Source organism: Rattus norvegicus, chromosome 4 (genome assembly GCF_021556685.1).
Source record: "Rattus norvegicus strain SHRSP/BbbUtx chromosome 4, alternate assembly SHRSP_T2T, whole genome shotgun sequence".
Classification (NCBI taxonomy): Eukaryota; Metazoa; Chordata; class Mammalia; order Rodentia; family Muridae; genus Rattus; species Rattus norvegicus.
In genome coordinates, this window is record NC_141537.1 from 157922314 (window position 1) to 157936903 (window position 14590).

General features: G+C 45.4%; 2 pseudogenes across 1 annotated transcript; both read right to left on the minus strand.

Moving 5' to 3' along the window:
- Window positions 1-2798: 2798 nt before the first annotated feature.
- On the minus strand, window positions 2799-6506 carry LOC148006340 (GDP-fucose protein O-fucosyltransferase 3 pseudogene; annotated as a pseudogene). Its single transcript, XR_015685860.1, has 2 exons — window positions 6442-6506; window positions 2799-5296 (listed from the first exon to the last, which is right to left on the minus strand). The product of XR_015685860.1 is annotated as a GDP-fucose protein O-fucosyltransferase 3 pseudogene (transcript).
- Window positions 6507-12377: 5871 nt separating this feature from the next.
- On the minus strand, window positions 12378-12810 carry Tomm20-ps1 (translocase of outer mitochondrial membrane 20, pseudogene 1; annotated as a pseudogene).
- Window positions 12811-14590: the final 1780 nt, after the last annotated feature.

Sequence of the window (14590 nt, forward strand, 5' to 3'; positions counted from 1 at the left end):
GGTTGTTTAGGGATTTCCATGGGCTCCCCTTGGCCAACAACTCAATTGGATGTTACCTAGTCATGGCCCTGGAAGATTTGTTTGGTGACAAGAGATAGCCAGTTGGAACTCCACCTCCCTCATAATCTGGAGACTTCACTAATCACCTTTATATATTTTAGGAAGTTTTCTCTGCACTAGGGTTTCCATATCACCCCTCAAGCGCTCCTCAACTCTGTCTCTCCCCAGATTACCTTCCTCAATCCCATCTCCCTTCCCCTTCTTGACCTGATCCCCATTCCTGTGCCCGGCCTCAGTCTATCCATAAAATACATTCTATTTCCCCCTCTTAAGGTGATCCATGTGTCTCTCCCATTCCTTTCCCTATACCTAACCTTTCTGGATTTATGGATTATAGATCGTTATCATTTATTTAATGGCTGATATATAAGTGAATACTTACCATATTTATCTTTCTGGATCTGGTGCAGGATGATTTCTTTTCTAGTTCCATCCACTTACCTTCATGATGTCTTTTCTTTTTTCTTCAAGAGAGGGTTTCTTTGTGTACCTTGTTCTGTAGACCAGGCTGCCCTTGAACTCACAGAGATCCAAGATCCTCCTGCCTCTGTCTCCTGAATGCTGGGATTAAAGGCATGTAGCAAATTAAAACTGGGAAATAATTTTTGAAAAAGATAATTTACTCTTCAATATTTGATCTATTGCTATGTTTTCTTTCAGTTCAATATTTTATGATGAACCTGTCTTTTTTCTTTGGGAGGCTGGCCAGAGAGGAAGTCCTTCCTCTATCTCTTCCTCCATGCCAGCCTAAGCATCACAGCTTTTCCCATCACTCCTCCATTTCTTTCTTTCAGGTAGCTGTTGATAGGCTTAGCTTGCATGCCCTGGTTTTGGGGGGGTAGGGAGAAGAGGGGATCTGAGATAGGATTTCTATGTATAGCCATAGCTGGCTTTGAACTCAGAGAGCCACCTGCCTCTGCCTCCCAAGTTCTGAGACTAAAGGCACAACATACTGTTTTTGTTTTTGTTTTATGCCCTAAGAAAATTGCCTTTGATCTTCTATTTGAGTCCATTCTTAAGTTCTTTTATTGACTAGACTGAGAACCCCAAGAGGGGACTCTGGTTTCCCTTGTTTTCATAATGGCACAGGTTGGAACTTAGGTTATTAAGAAAAAGGAGGAAATAGAAGCAGGATGAAGAGCTATGCAGAGGGTTTGAAAAATAACCTGTGGGAGGGGCTGGGGAAATGACTCAGAGGAGAGGAGAAACGGTTAAGAGCAAAGCAGGAGTCAATGAATGGAGAGACTCTAGGCAAATCCCATGAACTGGGCACCTTCCTCTTTTTTTTTTTTAAGATTTATTTATTTATTATATATAAGTACACTGTAGCTGTCTTCAGACACACCAGAAGAGGGCATCAGATCCCATTACAGATGGTTGTGAGCCACCATGTGGTTGCTGGGAATTGAACTCAGGACCTCTGGAAGGGCAGTCAGTGCTCTTAACCACTGAGCAATCTCTCCAGTCCAGTCCAGGTACCTTCCTCCTTAACACTCACTTTTTTTAAAAAAAAGATTTATTCATTTATTATATATAAGTACACTGTAGCTGTCTTCAGATACACCAGGAGAGGGCATCGGATCTCTTCACAGATGGTTGTGAGCCACCATGTGGTTGCTGGGAGTTGAACTCAGGACCTCTGGAAGAGCAGTCGGTGCTTTTTTTTTTTTTTCTTTTTTTTCGGAGCTGGGGACCGAACCCAGGGCCTTGTGCTTCTTTTTTTTTTTTTTTTTTTTTGGTTCTTTTTTTCAGAGCTGGGGACCGAACCCAGGGCCTTGCGCTTCCTAGGTAAGCGCTCTACCACTGAGCTAAATCCCCAGCCCCGGGCCTTGTGCTTCTTAGGCAAGCGCTCTACCACTGAGCTAAATCCCCAACCCCACAGTCGGTGCTTTTAACCACTGAGCCATCTCTCCAGCCCCCAACACTCACTTTTTTAGATTTTCTTTTACCTGAGACAATCAAGTCCCAACCGACAGCATCTGATGAGAAACGGCAGAGACAGCACCCATCTGTCATGAGCTCAGTCACCTCTCTCCCTCTTACTACTATTCCTCTCTCTTCTAGGTCCCAAGATGGCTGACAGAGTGAGACTTGGAGGAAGAGTGCTTACCATCCTGCAGATGAGAGAGGTTCCACAGATTCCTAAAAGGGGCAAACGGCATGTCTTGCTATCTCTTTTGTTTACCTTTCCTTTTATTTATATAGCAGAAATGCTAAGAAAGAATGACTTTCAGTGCCATGGGAAACATCTCTGATTTCTGTTTAGCTGAGTCATAGTCTTCTCCACTAGGCTCTTCCTGTATACCATAAGTCAGTAATTCTGAGGGACTCAAAGACTGAATTCCAGCAGCAGTCCAGATGACCACTGACCCAACACAGAATGGAAATAAAACTGGACGATTTTTGACGATTCACTCCCTGATGTTTTTATCTGGGAAAACTACAACTGTTACATGGCAAGCCTGACTTCTTTTTATGCAAGTAATTGCTTCTGTTTGTTTATTTTTATGGCTATGGGTGTTTTGCCTGCACGGATATCTGTGCATTGTGTGTGTGCAGTGTCAGATTCCCTAGGACTGGAGGCATAGACTTTGGAGTTGGGGATTGGGTGGGTGCTGCAAACTGAACCCAGATCCTCTGAAAGAGCAACTGTCTTTTAGAGTTTCATTAAGAGACACCGTGACCAAGGCAACTCTTATAATGGAAACATTTAGTCGGTGCTATCTTGCATCTTATAGTTTCTTTTTTTTTTTTTTTTTTGCAAAGTGAAGCTACTGTTTTATTGTGTCAAAGATATAAATCCTTTTGCAGACCATTTCTGAGGATTCAGATAGAATTCCACTTCATTAAGCATACAGTTTAAGGCCTGACTTTACACCAACAACCCCTTTTCAAACACTTACTGTGTTGATGTTATTAGATAAAATAATAGAGAATCCCCTTCATTTCCAATATTATGTAAAATGCATACGACCCTTCCTCCAAAGACTATATTTCTTTTGAGAAACACACATCTATGCCAGTTTATTCCCACTTGAGTAAAAAGCACCTGTGAAATTAACCGTCTTAAACTCGGATGAGTAATTTAAAAAGTCACAACTTCAAAGGCCACTTCTTCCTAAGATACAAATTCAAGGTCCAGGGAGGTTAAGAGATTTGTCTACGCCCATGTTTAGTCCGTGACAGATGTGAGATGAGGAGAAACTCTCCACAGGCAGGTTCTGCCACCAGCAAGGTGACCCGACCGCTCATCAAAAATGGGTCGCTTTCAATCCTCATCTCGCAGACTGGCTGCCACAGCTGGAGAGATCAATGGCTTGCCTTCCCACATAAACACAAAGGCCAACACACCAGTTACCAAAAGGCTTTGCTGTGGGCCAGAAGTCTTCCTACCATCTACTGGAATGAAAGTCAGTGTGGTTCCTTGTTTTCAGAGAGCTCCAGCAGGGAACCAGATAACCCAGCTGAACCTTTGCCGGTGTCAGCCTTGGAAACTAGGAAACGCTCCTCGGCAGCCTGCCTGCCCCCACTGACAGGCTGTATCCATCATTCTACGGGCAATCAGCTTCAAACCAGAGGAGAGCCCAGGGCACTGGCATCCCACAACTTGATCAAAACAAATGGCTGTTTGCCACGAAGCTGACTATTTTTCCTCTCCTGCCTCTGTTGGATCAGAAACTATCATTGACATCTCACTGGTGGAGAAGCCAGGAGAAGTTACAGCTTTCTAGAAAATTCCCCTTCAGAGGGAAATGCGAGGAGGGCACAGGTGAGGCGAATACAGGGGAGGCTAGCGAGGTGGCTTGCAGGTGAGGAAAGGAAGGAAAATGGGAACATGGACTGGGGGAGCAGAGGAGCCCGATAGAGCTTTTCTTACTCACTCACTTCCCTGAGAACAGATGGAGACTCTCACTGCCAAGTTCTGATATGGTTCATTCATTCCCAGCCTCAAGAAACTGGGCTGGCCAAGGACCAGTGAGCTGCTGACAGGGAGGTGCATATCACGCACTCACAACGAACTGTGCAGCAAGGAAAGCTCAGGACGTTAGGTTGGTTTCCACAGAAGACAGCCAGTCCCTGGGTCCAAATGCATAACCTGAAGGCACCCAATGTCCATTTTTAAAAGTCTAAAAATACAGAGGCAACTGCTAGGAGTAATTCACAGCTACTACTTGCCAGGGCTCTTTGTGAGACCTGCTACAATTACTCCCTATCCTAAAGGAGGCTCGGTGGAATAGCCATCATCTTTCATCTTCAAATATTAAGGCCACCAAGAGAATTAAGCTTACTCTGTCAGTCTAGTACCTTTTAAAATGAGTCCTTAAATACTAGAGCCCAAAACTCTTCCGATGAAAAGTTTTGATTCCTATCCACCAGCCACCTCAGTGCCTGGGCTTCCTTCTTAGACTGTTGAAAGCTGGGTAGCCACAGCTCTCGCAATGATCTCCCACGTAGGGCCGGAGAAGCTGGAGATGAAAAGGCGAACAGCGTAGGCTCTGGGCAATGCAGGTGGCTAACGTCTGCCTTCCATTGTTTGGGTGGTAAGCCCTGCTCCTGTAGCCTCCTGTTGGCCCATACCCTGCGGCACACCATACACTCGAATGTGTCAATGTAGTTGTCCTGGTTGATGTCCTGCACGCCCCACTCCCGTTCCCGCAGAGCTGTCAGAAGTCGCTGGTTAGAGATCTCGCCCTTTAGCTTCCACTCCACATAGGTCTCATACAATCCGTCGTCATAATCCAGTCGCCTGATGAAGCTTGCCAGTTCTCTGGGGTGAGAAAATTCCGACACAAGAATGGCACTTCTGTTACTGGGAAGCCAGTCTGCGATGGTGGGAGATCCGTAATACACCGGCACGACTCCCAGTTTCAGTGGTCTCCAGAACTTCTCGGTGATGTAATCATCACAGACTGCATTCTCAAAAGCAAGGATGAACTTATACTGGGCAAGGACCCTGTAGAAGGCATCAGCATCCATAGAGGCAGGGTTTTTCAGCTGCTGAGGGAGATGTTTGTTTTGTAAACACTCGCCGTAGGAATCAACTTCAATGTAAGCCATCAGCTCCCGAACATAGCTGTCCCTGTCTGATGGTGGATCACAGTCCGACTGAACATACACCAGTGGGGCCAGTTTTTGTCTCAGGTTGTTTTTAGACTGTAAAGGAACTAAGTATCGGAGTGACTTCAAGACTTCTACACTTTCCAGGTACTGTGTAGTCAGTGGCAAGTCGGAGTGCCTGCTTCCTCCTCAGCCGATATCCCAAAAAAGCTAGTTTCTTTTTTTTTAAGATTTATTTATTATATATGAGTACACTGTCACTATCTTCAGACACACCTGAAGAGGGCATCAGATCCCATTACAGATGGTTGTGAGCCACCATGTGGTTGCTGGGAATTGAACTCAGGACCTCTGGAAGGGCAGTCAGTGCTCTTAACCGCTGAGCCATCTCTCCAGCCCCCTATCTCACATTTTCAGAAGTTCAGTCCATTATCGTTTCCAGAAGCACGGCAATGGAGACATGGTGCTGGAGGGGGAGTTGAGAGTTCCACATCTTGATCTGAAGAGGCGAGGACTCTGTTCTGCGGGGGATGGAGCTTGAGCACCAGGAGCCCTCAAAGTCCACCCTGACAGTGATTCACTTCCTCCAAAAAGGCCACACCTATTCCAACAAGGCCACACCTCCTAATTGTAGCCCTTCCCCATAGGCCAAGCCTATTCAAACCACCACAAGGACCAACACTCTTAACTGCTTAGCCATCTCTCCAGTTCCAAGTAATTATTTCTTAAAGGAGAAAGTGGAGTAAGGTCCAGAGATTTTTAAGGTGAGGAATCTGAGGTCTTCACTACCTGCTGTTTTCATAACTCACTACGATTTAGTTTTAAGGACCACTCTTTTCCTAATAGACGTATAACTGAACAGTAACTACGTGTGGTATAACGCACATTAGAGCAGCTGCATGTGGCAGTGGTACGTGCCTGTGAGACCTAAACAGTCGAGAGGGAGAGGCAGGAGGATTGTCCTGAGTTCAACTCAGGCCCAGTCTATTCTCTCTGTCTCTCTGTCTCTATCTCTGTCTGCCTATCTGCCTGTCTCTCCAGATGAAGAAAATCTAAGTGCAATCTATTTATTTATTTATTTATTTATTTATTTATTTATTTATTTATCTGGTTTCTCTGTATAGCTTTGGATGTCCTAAGTGTAATTTTTAAAAGAAAATAGCATTGTCCGTCTTTCAAAAAAAATTTTTTAATTATGAGCACTTATACATGCAAGCGGGTGTGTATGTACTTTGGAGGCCTAAAGTGTCAGATCTCCTGCATTCTGGGAACTGAACTCAGGTCCTCTGCAGGAGCAGCAGCAAGTGCTAACACTTCCCACACCTGTCTAGCCCAGCGAGTAAATGTCCTATTAAGATTGTCAATAACAGCTGGGTGTGGTGGCCCATGCTTGTAACCCTAACACTCAGGAGGTGGAGGCAGGAGAATCTGAAGTTCCACTACACAGCAAGTTTGAAGCCTGAGCTACCAGAGACTCCATCCGAAAGGGGGAGGCGGGCTGGGGAGATGGCTCAGTGACTAAGAGCATTGATGGCTGCTCTTGCACAGGATGACTTGGTTCCCAGCATCCACACGTGGCTCACAACCATCTGCATCTCCAGTCCCAGAGGATCTAATGCCCTCTTCCGACCTCCAGACATTCCAGCACACATATAGTGTGCACTCATGCAAGTGCACACACATACACATAAAAACATAAATACTTTTCAAGATATCAACAAATGTGTAGGTCGAGAAGGTGACTGAATTAAGAAAAAAAGAAAACGGGAAAATAATATGTTCTCGGAGCTTTAAACACAAGGATTCAGCTTGCATATATTTTATTTGTATTATGTTTATTTGTGTGTATGTGTGTGCGTGTGTGTGTGTATGTGTGTGTGTGTGTGTGTTTGTTCGCACTCATATCACATCTGTGTGGAGCTCTGAGGTTGGTGCTTCCCACTGTGTAAATCCTGGGGATTGAACTCAGGTCTTCAGGCTTAGCTGTAAACACATTTACTGACTGAATAATCTTGCTGGCCTTCTCTTCATGTGTGTGTGTGCGCGCGTGTGTGTGAGTGACATTTATATGCATGTATATAATGAGTCTATAATATAATTATAACATTTCTCCCTTCCCTTTAATTCCTCCAAACCCTCATGTACACTTATCCTTGAGCTCCTTCAAATTTGTGGCCCCCTTTTTTTTATTATATATGATTAATATAATATATATGACCAAGCCATCTCAGTCAACAGGGTCTCGAGGGAGGGAGTGAGGGTTGAAAAAAAGAAAAAACAAGTGGACAACGCAATAACATAACTCCAACCAGTTCTGAAGCTGAAGTGGGTTTATTTTTTTTTCCAGTCTGCTTTTTTACCATTCTAGGTCCGTGTAAAGAATAGGGTCAGTTCTAGGTCAAAGACAAAATAGTCAAGGAACAAACAAGACAATAAACAAAGTCCCATGGTCCCTGTGTCTAGGGGTTTATCAGGATGACCAAGATACAAGGAACATAATACAATCCTCAGCTGGATTCATTGTGAGCCTTGTCCTAGCCCAATGTCAAATTCTTTTTTTTTTTTTTTTTTTTTGTTCTTTTTTTCGGAGCTGGGGACCGAACCCAGGGCCTTGCGCTTCCTAGGCAAGTGCTCTACCACTGAGCTAAATCCCCAACCCCCCAATGTCAAATTCTTATCTGAGCCTATTCCTTCATCCTAACCCAATGTAAATATTCTTGCCAAATTCCTGGAAGTGGGCCCAAGAACTCTCCACATATACATTCCTAAATATAATCTGCTCAGTCCATATGCTACCTATATATATGTTTTTAGGGATGATCTTTTGGTATTGGATGTCTAGTTGGTGGGCTCTTCCCTGGAGAGAATTGTCTCTCTAGATCTCAGAACTCCTTAGTTGCCTATAGTTCTTTATGTAGTGTTGAGGCCTTATGGGGTGTGTGTGTGTGTGTGTGTGTGTGTGTGTGTGTGTGTGTGTGTGCGTGCACGCGTGATATGTGTTTAAATAGTTTCACATAGTCCACGCTGGCCTTCAACATTTTATGTAGCCAAGATTGATATTGAATTTGTGTCCCCTGTGTCCCCAACCCCCAATGCTTCAGTTACAGTGCTGTACCATCCATGCCACCTTTAAGTAGCACTGGGATCCCCAGGGCTTCATGTAGTTAGACAAGCAGTCCGCGAGTCACAACTCCAACATGCATGTATATTCTAAAGGGAAGGAAAGAAGCAGAAAAGACAACATAGGCTGGTGCTTGGACTGACTTCCAGCTTAGGTTTAGCAAATCAAGTGTAGAAATTATTAAAATTTGGGCTGCAGAGATGGCTCTGAGGTCCTGGGTTTAATTCCCAGCGACCACGTGGTGGCTCACAACCATCTGTAATGGGATCTGATGCCCTCTTCTGGTGTGTCTGAAGACAGTTACAGGGTGCTCATATAAATACAATAAATAAATCTTTAAAAAACATATTAAAATTCGAGGAGCAAATCTTCCATGGGACATCTGAAGTTTTTACATTAGCTAAAGATCTTATTGTTTTTGTTTGTTGGTTGGTTTGGTTTGGTTTGGTTCGGTTTCCTGAGATGGGGTTTCTCTGTGTAGTTCTGGTTGTCCTGGAACTCAATCTATAGACCAGGCTGGTCTATCTGCCTCCTGAGTGCTGGGATCAAAATCATGTGCCAGCACAGCCAGCTCAAAGACCTAACTGTTAATGGAGCCTCAGCTGTTTGGGGCTGAGGCGGTACCCTACCGTCATGAGTGGCAGAGGGTCATCAGAAAAGAAACAGCAATTGGTATATGCAAGTGGGTGATGGTGTGGATAGTTCTTAAAACATTTATTATTATTTTTTATAGAATTAAAAATTATGGGGCTGGAGAGATGGCTCAGTAGTCAAGAGCACTGACTGCTCTTCCAGAGGTCCTGAGTTCAATTTGCAGCCACCACATGGTGGCTCACAACTGTCTCTAATGGGATCTGATGCCCTCTTCTGGTGTGTCTGAAGACAGCTACAGTATGCTCATATACATAAAATAAATAAATAAATCCTTTTAAAAAATCATGTATAGGCAGAGTGCTTTAACTGAAATTTAATTTAAACTTTTATTTTTAAAAATATTTATTTTTGCCAGCATGTACGTCTATGTGAGGTGTTGGATCCTGGAGTTGCAGACAGCAGTGAGCCGCCATGTGGTTGCTGGGAATTGAACCCAGGTCCTCTGGAAGAGTAGCCGGTGCTCCCAACCACTCTCCATCTCCCCAGCCCTGTGATTTGTGTTCTTGTGTATATGAGTGTTTGTGTATGTGCATATGTGCCGTGCGTGAACCTGGTGCCTGAGGAGGCCAGTAGAGGGGACTGGATCCCCTGAGCTAGCATTGCATACTGTTGTGAACCCCATGTGGGTGCTGCAAACCAAACCTGGGCTGCTGCTCTTAACCACTGAGCCATCTCTTGAGTGGTCCCTGGTGCACTGATATGCAGTCGTAGCACGCGGCTTTAAGCATCCTTCTCAGCCCATGTGGCTTTGAACTATGTTCAGAGTTTACACCTCTGAGTAACCAGCATGTTTAAGCCCCACTGGGAAACGTACAGATCACATCTCCTCGGTAGAAATAAACACCTGTCAAGCTGTGCCTTCGCCATGTGAGGATGAATGTGTCTCTGGTCTAACATCTGTGTGGCTGTGGCTGTTATCAGCCACTCCTTATGTGCCCCTTAACTCTCCATAGCTGCCCCTCTTCCTAGTCTTAGTGCTCTCACCGTTTTCCATGGCAAAAGCTATGTTGGCATTTCTACATTGTTCTGAGAAAAAGTTTAAGCTCTTTAGCATAATTTATAATCCCCTTTTAATCAGTTCAGGTTCCCCCCCCCCCGCCCCGCCCCAGGTGATTTCTGAGAACTGTAGATTTGTACAGGCTTGGAAGGGTCACAGCAGGCAACCACTAGGCTCTGACTTAAAGGCTCCTGCAGTGGTGTGGAGGGATACAGTATGGAGTGTGGCCCCAAAGCGGGGCCTGCACATCCATGAGGCCCCCAAAGCAGGACCTGCACGTCCATGAGGCCCCCCAAAGCAGGACCTGCACGTCCATGAGGCCCCCAAAGCGGGGCCTGCTCATCCATGAGGCACGGAAAGGCTGAGAGTCACCTACAAAGTCCCCTGGGCAAGGAGAAGAGTTTCTGACAAGCAGACGTGGAACTTGACATCGTGACGTCAGCTGCTGAGCCGAAACTCAGACTTCAGCCCTGCGCCTTGGGCTGGGCTCCCGGAGGAGTTTCCCTGTTGCTGCAAACTGGTGCAAGCTGCCTTCAGGGCCCGCCTCTTCACTGTTAACTGAGAGAACTTTTAATTGCTTTATTATCTCACTCTCAACCTTCTCTCCTTTTCAACAGCAAATGAAAATTATAGTCCTTCAAAAGTTTGTGCCCTGTGGCTCTCCACCTGCCTCCAATTAAGAATAAAAACTTTGAGTGACAAATGTGTTTGTAATATTCCTAAGCTCTGGGGAAGGCGGTGCCTTTAGCAAGCAGAAAGCCTTTGAGAGAATTCAGCCTCTTCCCCAGCTGCGGTCCTGTCTGGGTGATGCCCTAAGGTTTGGGTTGTTGCCTGGAGGCCCTGACTGAGAGGGGTTAGGAAGTCACAAAGAACCAGGCAAAGCCAGAAACTTTCTGAAGCCAAGGTCTCCTTCAGAAAGTTCAGTCAGGCTGTGGCCAGTCAGAAGAAAATAAAAACAAAACTGAACTAGGCACCTGCTGTTTCAAACTGTTGACTATAACCAGTTAGTGACTTGCTCCAAAGAGAAAAGCATTTATAAACTATCCAGCCAAACCATTCTGGAAGCACTCGTGAATACAAACATCTGTTGTCTTTCTCTGAACGAGAGCAGAAATATGACACAAACAGTCCGCATCCTCCAAAACGTAAGGGGAGTCTCAGTGACCAAGATGACCGATTTGCTGCCTGTAGTTAACCTGGCAAAAGCATGTCAGAACCCCTGCTTATGGGCTGGAGAAATGGCTCAGTGGTTAGGAGCACTGACTACTCTTCCAGAGGTCCTGAGTTCAAATCCCAGCAACCACTGATGCCCTCTTCTGGTGTGTGTGTGAAGACAAGTACAATATCTCATATAAATAAAATAAATCTTACAAATAAGTAAGGAGTGAATGAGAGGTGGGACTGGCGGGAGAGAGAAGATAGCACTGTGGGGTTCTTTGGTGTGGGCAGGAGGATGACTCCATTGTGCTGGGAGTTCACATGCCCTGCTTTCAGATTATGATTTCTGTAGGAAGAATCGGGAGAAGCCAGAACAGGGCTTTATTACATCTGAGTTTATAGTTACCAAGTCCCACTGATCTTTTAAAGGGAAGTTTAGGGGTTGGGGATTTAGGTCAGTGGTAGAGCGCTGGGTTCGGTCCCCAGCTCCGGAAAAAAAAAAGAAAAAATAAATAAATGAAATAAAGGGAAGTTTAAGGACTTGGGCTGGCTCAGAGATTAGTTTTCATTAACTTTCAAAATATTTACGTTATGTGAATGAATGTTTTGATACATGTATGTATATATGTATGTATTGTATATATGCATGCATGCATGTATGTGCACCACAAGTGTGCCTGGTACCTACGGTCAGAAGAGGGCATTAGATCCCCTGGATTGGAGTTATGGTGGAGCTCTTCTGAGTCCTGGGCAGAGTGTCTGGTGTCAGGATCACAGGTTTAATCCCTAGCAATATGAACCAGGTCACATCCACAGGTGCTCAGGGCCAAATCCCTTCCGCCAAGGACCCAACTGCTTCGTAAGTCTTTTCCTCCAGGTTTCTTTTTTAAAGACTTATTTATTATATATAAGTATGCTATAGCTGTCTTCAGACACACCAGAAGAGGGCATCAGATCTCAGATGACTGTGAGCCACCATGTGGTTACTAGGATTTGAACTCAGGACCTCTGGAGGAGCAGTCAGTGCTCTTAACTACTGAGCCATCTCTCCAGACCCTGAATTGCATGTCTTAAGAACAAATAAAATCCATGATCTTTTGGTTAACTCAGTGTATTTATAAAATGAAAAGCTCTATCAAAATACTTCTCACTGGGAAAACAAATAGAGCAGACAATGGATCTACCAAAGTTCACATTCACTTTGGCACATGTCAGTGTGGGACAGTTCATGACAAGCACAATTAATTGCCCTTATTCCCCCAGGGCAGATCACCTTCCAAGCTAACTGTTAAATTATTTTTCTGAGATTTCATCGTGTCGATATCTGACTCATCCCGCATCATCTTCAGCCAAGCTCTGAGCACTGACGATTCTCTGACTAATGGTTGAAAGCTTGGTCAGAAGCATCTGGAACACTGGTGGTGGAAGAATGGATTGTAACGCTTGCAGCAGCTGCTGAGTCTGTCCACATACAGCCATTGCATTTGTCAGGTGGCCCACACCCTTCTCATAGTCACCTTGTGCTAATAACGCTTCACCAAGCTGTGTCTCTTCAAGGAAGAATTTCTGAATAGCTTCAATATCGTTTAAACCAGGTAACTTGGAAACCCTAGCCCTCTCCTTAGCAAGTTTCTGTTTCTTTGTTCTCGAAGCCTGTTCTTGAAGTTTGGGGTCACTCTGCCTTTTGTGGTCGAAGTAGATGCAGCACCCGATGAAGAGGGTACCACACGCTCGCTGCAATGGCGCTGTTCTGGTCCACCATCTTCACTCGAGTGGGGCTTGGGCCGGGCCGTGGCAGCTTGCCTGGCAGCGGTTAGCTCCACGGATCGGAGAACACCGGCCACTCGAGGCCGCTTGTCTACAATTAAGTCAGAAAAGGCCAAGTGCCAGACGTGCTCTTTTTATTATTTCTCTGTTTGTTTTTCATGACAGGGTTTCTCTGCCCATCCCTGCCCAGCGCTGGAATTAAAGGTGTGCATTATCACCACAACCTGGCCAGATGGGCTCTTTTTATAGGTTATAAAATGAGAGGCCACTGGGAAAGGTGGAGGGAGGCTGAGGGGAAAAGTGTGGACCTGTGGTTTAGGACAGTGACAACGTATGATTGGCTAGGCTGATAAATTCAGAACGGATTAGCCGCGTGTGGTGGCACATACCTTTAATTGCAGCACTCATGTGAGTTAGAGGCCAGCCTGGTCTACAAGGTGAGTCCAGGACACCCAGGGATATACAAAGAAATCCTGTATCAAAAAACAAAAACAAGGGGGTTGGGGATTTAGCTCAGTGGTAGAGCACTTGCCTAGGAAGCGCAAGGCCCTGGGTTCAGTCCCCAGCTCCGGAAAAAAGAACCAAAAAACAAAACAAAAAAAAAAAAAAAAAACAAAAACAAAAACTGAGGAGGGATTCTGAAGGTCAGCCAGTTGTGGTAGAAAGAATTACAATTTGTTCTTATCTCTAGAGGTGGGGCTCCCCCTTCTCAGAGGAGAAGGAGGGGGATGGACGGAGGGGCAGTGTGGGTGGGGGGAGAGAAAAAGGGGAGGCTGCAACCGAGATGTAAAGTGAATAAATAAATTAATTAATGGGGGGGGGGAGGAAATCCACTAGAGAGAAAAAATCTCCACGAAAGCTACCCTCTAACACTTCATTGTTCAGTGCCCTTGATATAGAAAACCTCCTGTGTGCTGGTGACACCACGCTAAGGGAAAGAAGCAAGAGATGTGGGCTGTGTGCATGTCACTTTGCATTGTAACAAGCTACCAGGAACTTCCCACCCTAGAACAAGACAAACTGGTGATCTGGAAGTTCTAAGACAGAGGCTGACGTGGATCTCATCAGAACAAAATTAAGGAGTCTGCAGCGCTCCTTCCCTGCAAAACGGAGGCTCTCGTGTAGAACCCCTCACCCAGGCTCTCAGATAGAGTCCGTCAACTCTCAGAGAGCCTTGCTCTGCTTGACTTTCACTTCTCCATTTTTAAGGCATCTCTTTGCCTGCTTCTTCCACTTTTAGCATTCCTGTGACTCACTGGTCCATCTGGGTAATCCAGAAACATCTGACAGACAGCAACAATTCCATCTGCAACTGCCATTCTCCTGTGTCGTGTGACACAACACATCGCCAGGTCCTGTGTGTTTGTATGTGGATCTCTTTAAAGGGGGAGCATCATTCTGCCCAGCACAAAGGGCACTTTGTGTGTTACAGTTGGCACTAGCCATGTGCCAGCTGGGCTTGAAGGTCTGTGCTACAGACATAAGTAACAGACAGAGAAGGGTAATCGTGTGCTTGTGGCTAAGTTGGACCTCCAGCCTGGGGAAGGAAGGATGATTGCTCAAGTCATGTCAATCTGTTGCTTCTCTCCTCTGAGAGTGAAGGAACAAATCATACAGTTTTATGTCCAGGCTGCTCAGGGTGGGTGGGCCTAACAGCATCTCTACCAGAAGGCAAATACCACACTCCCCTTAGCCTTGCCGTGCACAGGCAGATGTTCACCTTCCTGGGTCTCCATGTAGAGAAGGAGCTGGGAGTCTCTGTTATTAACATAGAC